Source organism: Elephantulus edwardii, unplaced genomic scaffold, assembly GCF_000299155.1.
Source record: "Elephantulus edwardii isolate Elephantulus edwardi_28Jun2011 unplaced genomic scaffold, EleEdw1.0 scaffold00101, whole genome shotgun sequence".
NCBI classification, from domain to species: Eukaryota; Metazoa; Chordata; class Mammalia; order Macroscelidea; family Macroscelididae; genus Elephantulus; species Elephantulus edwardii.
This window is the reverse complement of record NW_006399851.1, coordinates 794,544-809,287: the sequence shown is the minus strand read 5'-3', so window position 1 is coordinate 809,287 and position 14,744 is coordinate 794,544. Positions and strand designations below refer to the sequence as shown.

The 14,744-nt window shown below is 38.0% G+C and overlaps 1 pseudogene; it reads right to left on the bottom strand.

Annotated features, from left to right (window-relative positions):
* Positions 1–8,033: 8,033 nt before the first annotated feature.
* LOC102876084 lies at positions 8,034–9,150 on the bottom strand (annotated as a pseudogene).
* Between the last annotated feature and the right edge of the window lie 5,594 nt (positions 9,151–14,744).

The window sequence follows — 14,744 nt, the reverse complement described above, 5'->3', positions numbered from 1 at the left end:
AACAACAACAACAACAGCCATCAACCTTGGGTGATTTGCAACAGTGCCATGCCAAAATATAGTTTTAAAAAAGGTACTGTCAAAGTTGTCACATATACAATGAAAATATACCAAGATTTATTAAATTCATTAATAAGGAAATTAATAAGATTTTTAAATAAGAAGATGTTAAAATGATAAACCAATAGGATGTTAAATGGAATATTAACTGACAATTTGAGCAAGTGTTTAACAAAGGAATGTTAAGTCTAGAAGTATTGGCTTAATAAAAAGTTAATTTGTATCCAAAAGAGAAAAACATAATAATTAAGGTTTATATTTTCTAGTGGACAGATATTATTTACATTTCTAGTAGAAAAAGGTCTATTAGTAATGTTTTCCTCCTAAAAGTTGTGAAATAACTCAGTCAGAGACCATCTTCACGGAAGGCCTGCTGGTGATGGCATAAGCTAGATCAACACTGAAAAATCATTTGCTCATCTTTTAAACACCATACTACACTCATTGTGCTTCTGTCAACATTATTTTTCAATAATGGAGGAAATAATATTTTTAATTTGAACTGTTTAATAGTAAAAATCAACCACTGTTTCTATTATGAAGAATAAATACAGATACAACCAACTGAAGTGGCTAAAATAGTTTGGAACCTATGTCTGCTAACATTGCAATATTCAGATTAAATGATTACTCCTACAACTAAAAAACAAATAATTACAAAATGAGCAAAGGATTTAAATTGACATGTGTCAAAAGAAAATAAATAAATAATTTTGTTTTTGGTTAATAAGTATGTGAAAAGATACTCCATGTCAATAGTCATTGATGTTATCTTTCTCTTTCGTGTTGTTGTCAGAACTGAGTCACAGTTGAATCCCCAGGTGGTTTTTAGAAACTATTAACATCAAGGGAGGAGATTGCCCATTCTTTTCCTGAAGATCAGCTGCTCAATTCAAAGTGTCTTCTTTGAGCTGGCAGAACAACTTCTTTCCCTATAGACCCACCTCCAAACAATCTCATGTACAACAGAACAAAACATTGCCCAATCCTGGTCATCCTCACAATGGCTGTTTTAATTGAGTCTACTCTTTTAGCCACTATGTGAGTCATCTTCCTGAAGGTCGTCCCTTTTCCAAGCATAATATCATACTCCAAGAACTGACTTCTCCTGATAACACACTCAAAAATATATGAGACAAAGTCTCACAATCTTCACCTCTAAAGAGTGTTCTGGCCATACAACTTTCAAGATAAACTAATTTGTTCATTTAGCAATCATTATTCTTTGAAAAATTCTTGACAACTTTGTTAGTTTATCTGTTTATCATAATGTTGTATATTGGTAAAGTTATGAGGAATTATATTTTCTTTGTGATGAAGTGTAATTCACAAAGAAGACTATATTCGTTACATTTTAAGTACTTCAAGTATTTTAATATCCTTGCTTGTATCCGGATTGGATGCTTCAATCTTGATACTGCAATCTTATTCATACAGTCAAGAATCTCAGGTTAGTTGTTAAACATACAGATTTAATAGGTTTGGTTAAAGCATACAATCCAGATATATCCCTTTTCTGGCATTTAATCATGCAATAGGGAGTTGTTCTATCGAAATGATTGGGGTTTTGGTCTATGATATGATGCTTCTTGGTTGTGCATAAGCATAATTAAATGTTCAGGGATTCTCATTTTTCTTGGTATTATCCATAATTTGTTACGACTCACACAATTGAATATATTGGATGTGGTTAAATACTTAAAAATATAGAAACCAGAATTATAAGACTCTCAGCTCTGATGGCCTACTGGGAGGAAGCTGTACTGCAATCCTGAAGGCATATGGTTCAAAGCCAGCTGCTCCACAGGAGAATCATGGGTAATCTCCTCCATGCACTACTCCTCTTTATTACTTTTAGTTGCTTTTAAAAAATCTATTCTGACCTGTGGCAATCTCACATGTTCAGAGTAGAACTGCCCCATGGATTTTTCACCATCCCTATCCTTTCAGAAGTAAATCACCATGTATATTGGAGAGAGTTATACCTGGCTTTATTTCTTTTTCTAGTAAGTGAACTCTTAGCTGTTTTCACTACTCAGAATCTCATTTATTAAACCTACACATCCTTGAAGCTGATTCCAACTCATAGCAATGCTTCATTACATTTCCAAGGTTGTAATTTTTTTAACCAGGACAGACTCCCTTCTTTCTACTGAACAGTAACTAGTGAATTCCGACTGATGACCTTTCTAGTTAACAGTGAAACATATAACACACTGCACTACCAAAGCTCCTTCTATTGAACCTAGGAAAACTGGCATTTTTATTGTTGTTTTAAATATATTAAAAGCTAAAAATCACTTGTGGACTTGATCTATTGAGAAGGCCGTATTTTTAGAACTACAAAGAGAATCTTTGCATCTTATTGTCCTATTTCTCATTTTATGTATAAAAAAGAATTTTTTTTTTTCTGAAGGCTGTCTTCTGAAGTCACTGACTGGTTGGTGACAGAGTACAAAGCAAAGTCAGAGACCCTGGTGCCTGGACCTGGCCTCATTCCAGTGCCTGTCTCTGCATGAATCTCAAGGATGCTCATTGTCTGAAAGTCAGAGTTCTCCACACACCTTCAGCTGAGGCATAAAAGCAGTATTCATTCAGCTTCACTGCTTCATCCAAGTGGTAAAAGAATAAAGACATGTTTTGTTTAAAGCAGGTAATACACCATTGGACAATAGTTGTTAATTCAATATTCCAGCTTAGGAATATGAAAGAATGAACACATTTTACTTGATAGTGCAGCAATATCATTACAGGAAGAAGCATTCCAAATGAAACAAATTATTGGCAGTAAAATGTAGGGTTTTTCCATCAATTTTAACATCAAATACCATGTATAAGGAAGTTCCAACTGCCAGTGTCAAGAAGCATGGGATAAGTAAGTTGGATGTTGTCAGAATTTGCCATTTACAATGAGTCCCTTTGTTTCCTTTTCTCACTGTCCTTTATTATCACCTAAATAACAAAACATAATCTTACTTTTATATATTTGACTTTGTGATTCATTTGGTTCATGTGAAACTTAAAGGTATAATATAAGCTTTTGAAGAAATCATTCATGGTTCCTAAAGTTATTTAAATAAGGCTAATTCTAAATCCACACATATTATATTTGCCCTGAAGTGATAACTGAAAAGTTCAAAGAAAAAGAAAATGATTTGTGAAAAAGCAAACATTTTACAGTTAAGATTTAAATTTTAATTGTCAGTATTTTATTCTCACCAATATAATTTCAGTCATATATATATATATATTTGTATGTATATGTATATTATGTGTGTATATGTATATAGATTGAATATCCCATGGACTGCTAAAAAAATTAATAGATAGGTCTTGGAAAAAGCATAGCCAGAGTGCTTCATGGAGTCATCATCCTTCAGACACATCACTAAAAGAGACTATTCTTTGGGAAAGGACATCATTCTTGGAAAAGTGGAGGGTCAATAAAAGAGAGAAAGACTTTCAATGTGATGGACTGACATGGTGAAAATATATATGTTGTTACTATTGTTGTTGTTGTTGTTAGGTGCCATCAAGTCAAATATGACTCATAGTGATCCTATGAACAACAGAACTGAACCCTATCCTATCCTGTGCCATCTTTGCCATCTCTGATACACTTGGGTCATTGCTGAAGTAATCATGTCAATCCACCTTGTTCAGGATCTTCCTCTCTTTTGTTGACCCTCTACTTTTCCAAGCATGATATCCTTTTCCAAAGAATAGTCTCTCCTAGCTACATGTCCAAAGTATGAGAACTAAGGTTTCACAATCTGGCTGTACTTTTCCCAAGACATATTTGTCTGTTCTTTTAGCAATCCATGGAATATTCTACACTCTTCTCCAGTATCACAACTCAAAAGCATCAATTTTTCTTCTGTAATCCTTATTCAGTATCCAGCTCTCAGGTGCATATCAAGTACTTGTAATAACCATGGCCCGAGTAGGGTCCACCTTAGTCTTCAAATTAATGTCATTACTCTTCAGTATTTTGGTGAGGTCACTGACAGTGGACTTGCTCAATGCAGGTTATTGATGAGAATTCTTCTAGTCCTAATGCCACATTCTCTTCGTAGAGTCCAGTTTCACAAATGATTTGCTAAGCACACAGAAAGTATAGGTATGGAGAAAGAATAAAATTCTGATACACATCTTTCCTTATTTAAAAACCATGTAATGTTTCCATGTTTCATTCAGACAACAGCTTCCTCATCTAGGTATAGATTTAATATGAGCATCATTAAGTGTTCTGAGATCCCCAATATTCTCAACGTTGACCATACTTTGTTATGATCCACACAGTCCTATGTCTTTGCACAGTCACTAAAAGACAGAAGGATATTCTTCCGGTATTCTTTGCTTTCAAGATCCACCTGACATCAGCAATGACATCCCTTGTACCACAATGTCTTTTAAATACAGCTTGAACTTCTGGTCAGTTCGCTGCCAAGATACTGTTCCAGGAATTTTTAGATGATCTTGCACAACATTTAGTTTTCATGTGATATTAATGATATTGTTTGGTAATTTCCACATTCTGGATCACCTTTCTTAGAAATGGGAACAAATACGTATGTCTTCCAAAAAAGTTAATGAGGCAACTATGCTCGAAATTTCTTCGCACAGACTGATGAGTACATCCAGGGTTACATCTGTTAATTGAAACGTGTCAATTGGTATCTATTTCTGGGCCCATAATTTTGGCCAGTATCTTCAATATAACTTGAGCTTATTCCTTGGTACCATTGGCTTTTGTTCATATTGTGCTTCCTGAAATTTTTCAGAGTCCGGCATTTTTATTTTTTGGTACGATGACTGTGTGTATTCCTCTTATCTTCATTTGATACTTCCTAGATCATTGAAGATTTTGCCAGCAGCATCTCTCACTACTGCTCAAATTTGTTTTTCAGATCTTTCAGCTTAAGAAAAGCAAAGCAAGTTCTTCTCTTTTTATTCTGACTCAATGTCTTTGCACATTTCATTGTATTATATTACTTTGTCTTTTCCAGATATCCTTTGAAATCATCTGTTCCCTTTTATTTAGCATCTCTTCCCTTTGTTTTTGTTTGTGACATTCTGATACACATTTCAGTTTCTTCTGATATAAATTTTGGAGTTTTATTCCTTTCTCTCCTGCTTTTGTAGTGACCTTTTGCTCTCTTCATGGGTGATATCCTTGTTTCATCTCATAGCTCTTTTAGTCTTCATTTATTGGTAGTAAAGGCCTCAAACCTGTTCTTAAGATAATTTCTAAATTCATGTGGAATAGATTCAAGGTTGTATTTTGTTCTTGTGAATTAGTTTTCATTTCCTTCAGCTTTAATTTGAACTTGCACATGACTCTTTGAAGCTTCTCTATTTTGATATTGAGTTTCCCTAAATTTCCTACAGACTTAATCAATCTGGTGCCTGTGTAATCCATTAGAGGAGGTCTATCCTTTGGCCTTTGTCTGCTCAGGAGGAAATATCCTTCTCCCCAACAGCTTCGGTAGGAGAGGGGACAGGTATGTGCAGCCATTAAGAACTACCAAGAATTGAAAATTGCACTGGTGTGACCTTGCCACTTTCCTAAGCCTTTTCTCTGAGCATTATGTCCTGGCCAGCACTATGGGAATTGTACCTACCTGAAGAGAGCCCCCACCAACAATCTACAGGACAGGATAGAGAACTTTATCCCAGAATGAATGAGAATTTTAACCCAGAAAACAGAGAACAGAGCCACTCATAGATGACAAGCATCGACACCACCACAGGTAAACTAAATTGGAAGCAATACTTAAAGTCTACAACTTATCAATAGTATCATAAAGGATGATAAAAAACCTACACAGACACAACAGAAACGTCCTCATACATAGCCAAAAAGAACTTCATATAGTAACAAGAAAATGGCAGGTAGCCTTAAACATTATGAAAAAAGAAAACAAGCCTACCCACGAAAAACCAGATCATATTGCAGATTCAATGAATACGCCAGAGACAGGGAGGCAGAAAAAATATATCTATGTGGAGTTTTATGAATTGCTGCTTAAAAAAGTTATAAGTGATGAAAGAAAAAAAATTGAAACCACAAATAAAAAGGTACAATAATTTTTAAAAAGTCGTTACAAGATAAAGATGGTGAAATAAACACAGTACTGGAAATAAGAATGCATGAAAATCCAGCCCCAAATATCAAGACCAAATTGGTAGAAATTTCCTTTATGTTGGCAGGGGAAAAAAATTGCAATAGAAGAGATAGAGAGTCAGTGAGCTAAAAGTAATTTAATGGGAACTTCTAAGGACAGAAGGAAACACAGAGAAGATGGAAAGAAAAAAACATTAGAATCATGTAGAATGACATCATACAGGACAACATATGGAAGATAAGAATTCCAGAAGAGGGGAGTGGGAGGAAAGCACTGAGAAAATTGTGGAAGAAGTACTAGAAGAAAAATTTCAAGGTATCATGAAAAATGAGGAAATCTACTTTCAAGAAGCTCAAGAAACTCCAAACAGAAAAAAAAAGAAAAATATCACTATATATCATAAAATCAAAATTAAGATTAGAATAAAAAAAATGTAGTGTATGAAGGTCAAAGAGGACCAATTAAGTTAACCCTTAGCTTGTAAACAGAAACCATTTGAGAAAGAAGATGATGGGATAATATATAGAAAAGGCTGAAAAAAAACAAATGACAGCTGAGGATTCTGCATCCAGCAAAGTTGTTCATCAAATATTAAGGAGAAATTATGTAATTTTTTTTAGACTTTGTTTTAGGACTCCTGACCTTGAGATGGGATTTATTGCCATTTTCTAGCATAGCTCCCTGTCGTCCTTCCACAAGAAGGAAAATTATGTCTGACACCTTAGGTTCTCTGGGAAAGGGACCCAAACAAGGCGGGACAACACAGACAGTTAGGGAGAGAGAGCTTTGTCCTTTCCATTCCTGCACAGTCCACACACATGAAACAGCTATGAACTTCCCCAGCCCCGCACTGTACATGGGGCACAGGTGCACACAGCCATGAGCCTTTGAAGGAAAGCTCTACCTAGGTACAGAGGATCCAAAGGATAAAGCCTGAAGAGAGATCAAGGAGCCCAGCTGTGTCTCTCAGTAAACTGCTTGTGTGTTCAAAGGCATGGTGTGTCCAGGGCGGGGGGGAGGGGTGGAGAATATCCCAAGTCCTACTGTGCAGGCACAACACTGTCTGTATCGAGGTTTCTCAACCTCAGCAGCACCGACATCGTGTACTGATAATTTGTCCTTGTGGGGACCTGTACTGTGCACTGTAGGATGCTATTAGTAGAACAGCATCTATGATCTCTACTCACGAGTTGCTAGCAGCAACCCCCCCCCCCAGGTATAGAAACCAGAAGTGTCTCCAGATATTGCCAGACATCCCCTGAGGGGCCACAAATATCCAGTTGAGAACCACTGGTCTCCTGGTATACAGCCAATGCTCCCAGAATGAGGAAGGAGCCTAAATGCCACTGCTCTGGGCACAACAATGTGTAAAGGGGAAGAGTGTGGCCATGGGGCCTAGCAGAAAAAAGATCCCTTAGAAAGCAGGAAAAGAAGTATTCCTGAAGAGTTTCAGCTGCAAAAGACACTTCCTCAGGGATGCCAGCCCCAGCAATGAGAAGTCAGTCAGAAGTCATGAAGTTCATTCTTGTGGAACTTGCCAGCAAAGACCGAGTCTTCATCCATATTTGGCTCAAGGGTGGCTGGCTGGCTTCCAAAGGCTGTGGGATTGTCTCTCATGAGTTTAGATCTTATCTCCACTCCCTGAGTTCAAAGTCTAGTCTTTTTCTCCCAGAAGGTGGCAGGGCAGGAAGAGGAAAAGCTGCTTTCATTACCTGTTTGCTCCACTTTGTTCCTTGCCCAGCCCCCAAAATATTCCATACAAAATTTAATTCAGAAAAGACATCCACAAAATAAAAACCTGTTAAAAGGTGAAATAAGAAGGCTCTGCCACTGTAACTTGTTGTACTAGAAAGAATAAATCCCATGGTCTGAAGGAGAATCCCCTGTCACTTGTGTCTGCTGGCCGCTTCTCTCCTCAACGGAAACACTGGAAGAAGGACCGGGGGTACTGGGAGATGTAAGCTCCTTGCATAGCTGTGGCTGTCGGCATATACGTGCATGGTCTGCTGAGAGAAAAATGGCCCAGTTGCTAGGTAAGAGGTCCCATCATGGAGGCAGGCTGGAGAGAAAGGGGGTGATCCATCCCTGGTGTCAGAAAGGAATCTGAAGGTTGCATGAGGATTGGTGGTGCATACAAGATGTGTTAAGTACTTGCAGAGGAGATGTCTGAGGCACTGTCTTATATGACGACACAGGAGATGGAAGATATGGGGACAGTGATGACTGAGCAAGCATCCTGTTGGGAGTGATGTTATAAGGTGTTGGGTAAAATCCATTCTGAAGAGCTGTGGTAGAGTTATAGGTCAAGGCCATGCCACCCATATCTCCATTCCTTGGCCAGGCCCATCCATTTTGCACAAATTTTCCTTGATTCTGTCATTTCTTAGGCCCACCATCAGCAGATTTACAAAGCAAGGGATCAGGTGGGGCTGGTACTCCGGGGTGTCTTAATATATTTTCCATTAAAGTGGGTGATGATGGCTTCACACTTCTATGTGAACTCCATCCTTGCAAAGCCAACCTCTCTGCTGGTCCCACTGGTGTCTCCAAGAATTCTGGTGGAGATGACCTGGCCAAACGGCTTCAGCATCCCCTCCATTTCTTGCTCAGTCATTGACAGTGGGAGGTTTGAGATGTAAAATTTGTGGGGTCCTGCTCCTGTTGCTTTGCCATCTGCGCCTGCACATCACTGGCTTTCTGTGCTGTTACAGCTTTTTGTGATGCAGAAGGACTGCCAAGGTCCACAAAACCATAGCCTTTGCATTTGTTTGTGGTCTTGTCTAGGATGACCTTCGTAGAGACAATCTTTCCGTAAGGTTGACACAGTTTTACGAGGTCTTGATCAGTAGTTCTTGGTTACAATTCCCAGATGTACAGGTTGGTTTTGCTTAGCTGTTTATTTCCATTACTCCCACTGCTGCTTGCTGCTAGGGTTACTGTTGCTTGGACTAGGTGGTGCCATCTGCTGATTCAATGAAACATATGGCTTCTTGTTCTTGTTATAGCCAAAAGTCAGAATCCCAGGCCTGGAAGTCATTGATAGCAGCATTTTCTTTTTAATGTTAGGGAGCATAGAGAGAGAGAAGAGAGAAAGGGAAGGAGAGAGGGGAAGAGAAAGAGAGGGAGAGGGGAGAAGGAGTAGGGAAGAGGAGGACAAAGAGGGAGAGAGAGATGGGGGGGGGAGCGGGGGCTGGTAGAGAAAGAGCCAGGGCTTGAAATTATGTCATTTTTTAAAAGCAGGAACTTAAGAAATTAGTGAAAACAAAACCAACTCTGTAAGAAATATTAAAGGAAGTTGTTTACACAGAGGCAGCAGAGAAAGTGGATAGACCAAAGTATCCAACAACAATAGAAATGGAATGCAGCAAAATGGCAATGATAAAATATGACCTATCAATAATTACACTTAATGATAGTAAAATGCACCAATTTAGAAAAAAATAAGAAGAATGGATTAAAAAAATAAAAACTCACCAATTTGACTATAAGAGATACATGTGAGAATTGAGGAGATAGACTAAAAATCAAAGAATGACAAAAACAATACCAAGCAAAAGGCATCCATAATAAAGCCAGAATGACAATATTAATGTCTGTTAAAATAAACTTCAGAGTGAAAATTTTCTTAAGATATAATGAAGGGGAGTAGATCAAGAAGATAGGGCTTTAGTTAGCACCTATGCACCAAATGATAGACTTGCAAAAACCACAAAACCATAATTAACATATTTGGAAAAAAGAAATAGCACCACAAGAGTAATGTTGTTGTTGTGTGTCCCATTAAGTCAGAATCAACCCAAAGCTGACCCTCCAGTGGGTATTTGGAAGGATTTTATCACATAGGAGAGTCTATCTTTCTCCTGCTGAGAAGCTGGTAGATTCGAATCATATGCATTTGGATTGACTGCACAATTTCTTTCTAATAAGTCACCAGAGCTCTCTACAATAGTAGCAGGAGAGTTTACCACACAACTTTCAAAATAAGACCCTCAATGAGATACACTGGCACAGTGTCGGCAGCAAATGAATTCAAGTGTGTCAGAGATAGTGAGGATGGTACGGATAGGAAGGGGTCTAGGTCTATTGTTCATAGGGTCAATATGAATCATACTTAACTGAGTGACACTAAAATAGAATAGAAACTTAAAAAGGTACAGGAAAACTAAACTATATAATTGTTTATGCTGTGTTATGTGTTAAGTCGACTAAGACTCATAGCTACCTTATGAACAATAGCTTTGAACCTAACGCTATTTTGAACCAATATCTGACATGCATGCTCTCATTGCCACAGTACTTGTATTAATCCATTTCATCTAGAGTCTTCCTCTACTGCACTGACCCTCAACCCTTTCAAACATGAAATCCTTCCCCAAGGATTAGAGCCTCCTGGCAATGTGTCCAGAGAATATGAGAAGGATCTTCATAGTTCTTGCCTCCAAAGAGCAGCCTGGTTTCACTCTCTCCAGGACAGAGACCTGTTTGTTTTCTTGGCAGTCTATATGTTCAATACTTTTCTCCAGCATCACAAGTCAAAGGTATTGATTCTTTTTATATCCTTAGTGACTGTGAAGCTCTCTGATGCATAACAAGTAATGGAGACATCTATGACCTGGATCAGGCGCAACTTAGTCTTTAGACTGACATCATTGCTCCTTAGCACTCTGGAGAGGTCCCTGACAGCATGCTTCTCAAAGCCACTCTTTTTTTTTTTAATCTCTTGACTGCTAGTGCCAAAAGTATCAACTTTACCCAAGCAAAATGTTGTTAACAATCTCTGTCTCTCCTCCATCATGATGGTGTCAATTGGCCAGCTGATGAGAATCTTTGTTTTCTTTATGTTGGACTTCAGTCTATATTGAAGACTGACTGTAGTCCTTGACTTTCTGTAGCAAACACTTCAAGGCCTCCTCAGATTCAGCCAGCATGGTTGTGTCATCTGGAAACACAGGTTGTTGATTAGTCTTCCTCTAATCCTGATGCCATATTATTCTTCATAAAGTCCAGTTTCCCAAATGATCTGTTCCATATATAAATTGAAAAGATATGGAGAAAGGACACATCCCCGACACACTATTTGCTCGATTTTGAACTATGCACTGTTTCCTAACACTGTTCATATGACTTCTTCCTGGTCTAAATATAGGTTTCACATGAGCACAATCAAGGGTTTGTGGATTCCTCTTCTTTTCAATGTTAGGCACAATTTGTTGTGATCAATACAGTCAAATACTTTTTGAAGCTCAACATAAAAAAAACAAAGATTCTCACCACTTGAGCAATTGGCAGCACCATGATGGATGCTGAAGAGATTCAGATTGTTAATAGCTTTAGTTTGCTTTGCTCCATAATCAGTGCTCTTAGTACCAGCAGCCAGGAAATCAAGAGACAAATTGCATTGAGAAATTCGGCTGTCCAGGACCTCTCCATAGTACTGAAGAGCAATGACATCAGTATGGACCCTAAGGTGTGCCTGATCTAGCACATAGTCTTCACAATTGCTTGCCACGTATCAGACAGCTGGACAATGACTAGGGATGATAGAAAGATAATTGATATCTTTGAGCTGTGGTGCTGGAGAAGAATGTTCTCATGGACTTCCAAGAGAACAAACAGGTTTATCCTAGAGAGGATGAATCCAGCCTGCTCCTTGGAGGTAAGGATTCTGTGGCTTTGATTTACTCTGGGCATGTTGTAAGGAGGAACCGGTCCTTGGAGAGAGACATCATGTTTGGAAGGGAAGAGGAATGGAGAAAGAGAGGGAGACTACCAATGAGATGGACTGACACAGTGATTGGGGTAATGAGGGTAGGTGTGTTGGAGACAGTAAAGTTGGCACAGGATAGAGCAGGTTTCAGAACTGTTGTACACAGAGTCACTATGAGTCAAAAGTGACTGACTCAATGGCACATAACAACAACAAAAACAAAACACAAATAGACATTCTTCTGGTACTCTGTGCTTTCAGCCATAATCCATCTGACATTGGCAATGATAATTGCTATTGTGATTGTGGCCTCTAAATCCAGCTTATATTTCTGGGTGTACAATTTCTGGGTTTATAAAACTATACAACTAGCAAATTTGAACTCAGACATATTCAGGGTACTTCAAGCTAAAACTCAAATTGCTTTCTTTTCAATTATGTATGTGAGTCGCCTGTGACTCAACTGAACTTAACAATAATAACATCAACATAGAGTGATCAGTTGGCCCAGTGGACAGAAAGTAATGCTACCAAGCCAAAGGTGGGTGACTTTTAATCCGTGGCCCTTGGGCCTGTCTTTCATTGTTTTTGTTCAAACATTCCTCTAGGTCGTATAGCCCTGGTGTGTCCACTTGTCGTACAGAGGTAACTTGTGGTTGCTGTGAGGCCGAACACTGTGACGCTGATGTGTCAAATGCATTAATGGTTGGTTACCCATGGCGGACAGTGTTGGGTGGAGCTCCCCAATTAAAACAAGCTTGGAAGTAGGGTGGCATCCACTTCTGTAATAGCTTGCCTCTGGAAACCCTACTAACCTAGAGAGAAGATGAAAGACACACAATGTTGAGGACTTTCCTCATGTGAGATTTACAACTCTCCCTCAGGAGATCCACTCACCTAGACCAAGCCTGTCCACAAAGGCAATCAATCACTTGTATCCCCGACCAAACAGAGCCACACTGCTGAGCTCTGGTGGCATTAGTGGTAAAAAAACTGCATAGCAATGCCAAAGCTGTATGCTTTGAATCTACCAGGTATCCATTGGTGAAGAATTGGCACTGTCCTCCACAGACTTTACTGCCTCTGAAAACCTGCTGTAGAGGCAACTATGGGTCAGTTCTGATTAGATAGCATACAACAAAGCACACGATATTTTCCCCAGAATTGGTCATATATTAGAAAACAAAGCAAGTTTCAACAAATTTTTAAAAAAATCAAAATAATGTAAAGTGTTTATTCAGACCACAATGCCATAAAACTACAAATTAACAACTCGAGAATAAGGGATAAAAATTACTCATGTGGAAGCTAAATAACATCCTACTTTATCACTATTGTGTTATAAAAGAAATAAAAAGTTAAAATAAAAAGTTCCTCAAAACAAATGAAATTAAAATGTGCAAAAAATAAAACCTCTGGGATAGAGCTAAGGCATTTCTCAAGTGTAGTTCATAGCAAGAAACAAATACATAAAAAAAAAAGAAGAAAGGAGCAAATATTTCCAGCAACTACAAAAAGAACTATAAGCTAATTCAACAGCCTCTAGAAGAAAGGAAATTGTAAGAACAAGGGCTGAATTCAATGGCATAGAAAACAGAAAAGAAAAAAAAAAATCAAGCCATCCATAAGACTAGGAACTACTTTTATGAAAGGGCTAATAAAATACATAAACCACACAAAACTTAATAAAAGAGAGAAAGAGAAGGCACAGTAACTTAAATAAGAAATGAATGAGGTAACATCAAACAAAACAAGCTGAAAATAAAACAATTAGAATACTATGTAAAGCTATGCTCCAAAAATAAGAAAACCTAGAAGAAAATAAATTCCTAGAAACTCACTCGCTACCCAAATTAACACAAACAAAATCAAAATACTGGAACTGACTCATCACAAAAGAAGAAACTGAGCAGATCACTGAATCAAAAACACTCCTCCTCTAAAAAAAGTTCTGACCCATACAACTTCATGGGCAAGTTCTATCAAACATTCAGACATAATCTATCATCAATTATAAATAAATTGTTGTTGTTATGTGCTGTCAAGTCACTTGCAACTCATAGTGACCCTACATACAGCAGCTATAAACCCTGCTCTATCCTTTGTCAATATCACTGTCTCTGATAAATCTACCCTGATTAATACAATCACTGAATCAATCCACCTCTTAAAGGGTCTTCCTCTTCTGCACTGTCTCCACCTTCCCAAGCATGATGGCCTTGTCCAAGTACTGATGCCTCCTTAGCCTCCTTACAACATGTCCAAAGTATGTCAGATGAAACCTCGGAATCCTTGTCCCCAAAGAGAAGGCTGGAGTCATCTCTCTAGTATGAACTTGTTTATTTTTTTAATAGTTAATGCTATATTTAATACTCTTCTCCAACACCACAGTTCAAAGGCATCAATTCTCCTTCTATCCTCCCCAGTCACTGTCCAGCTCTCTGACACATAGCAAGTAATTGCACTTCTCTTCATACAGCCCAGCCTCCTGGATAATCTGTTCTGCATATAAGTTGAAAAGGTGTGGAGCTATGACACACCCCTGGCATACCAAAAATAGAAAAAGAAGAAACACTCTCAGAGTCATTCTATGAAGTAAACATAACCCTAATACCAAAATCAGAGAAAGTCATTACCCAAAAAGAAAACTATAGATCAATATATCTTATGAACATTAACAAAAAGAACAAGAGTCATATGATCACATCAATTCATGTAGAAAAGCTTTTGACAAATCCAACACCCCTTTCTGATTAAAACACTCAACAAAATAGAAGGATAGAAAGGAATTTCATCAACATATTGAAACATACAAATGCAAAACCAAGAGCCAACATCATTCTTAATGT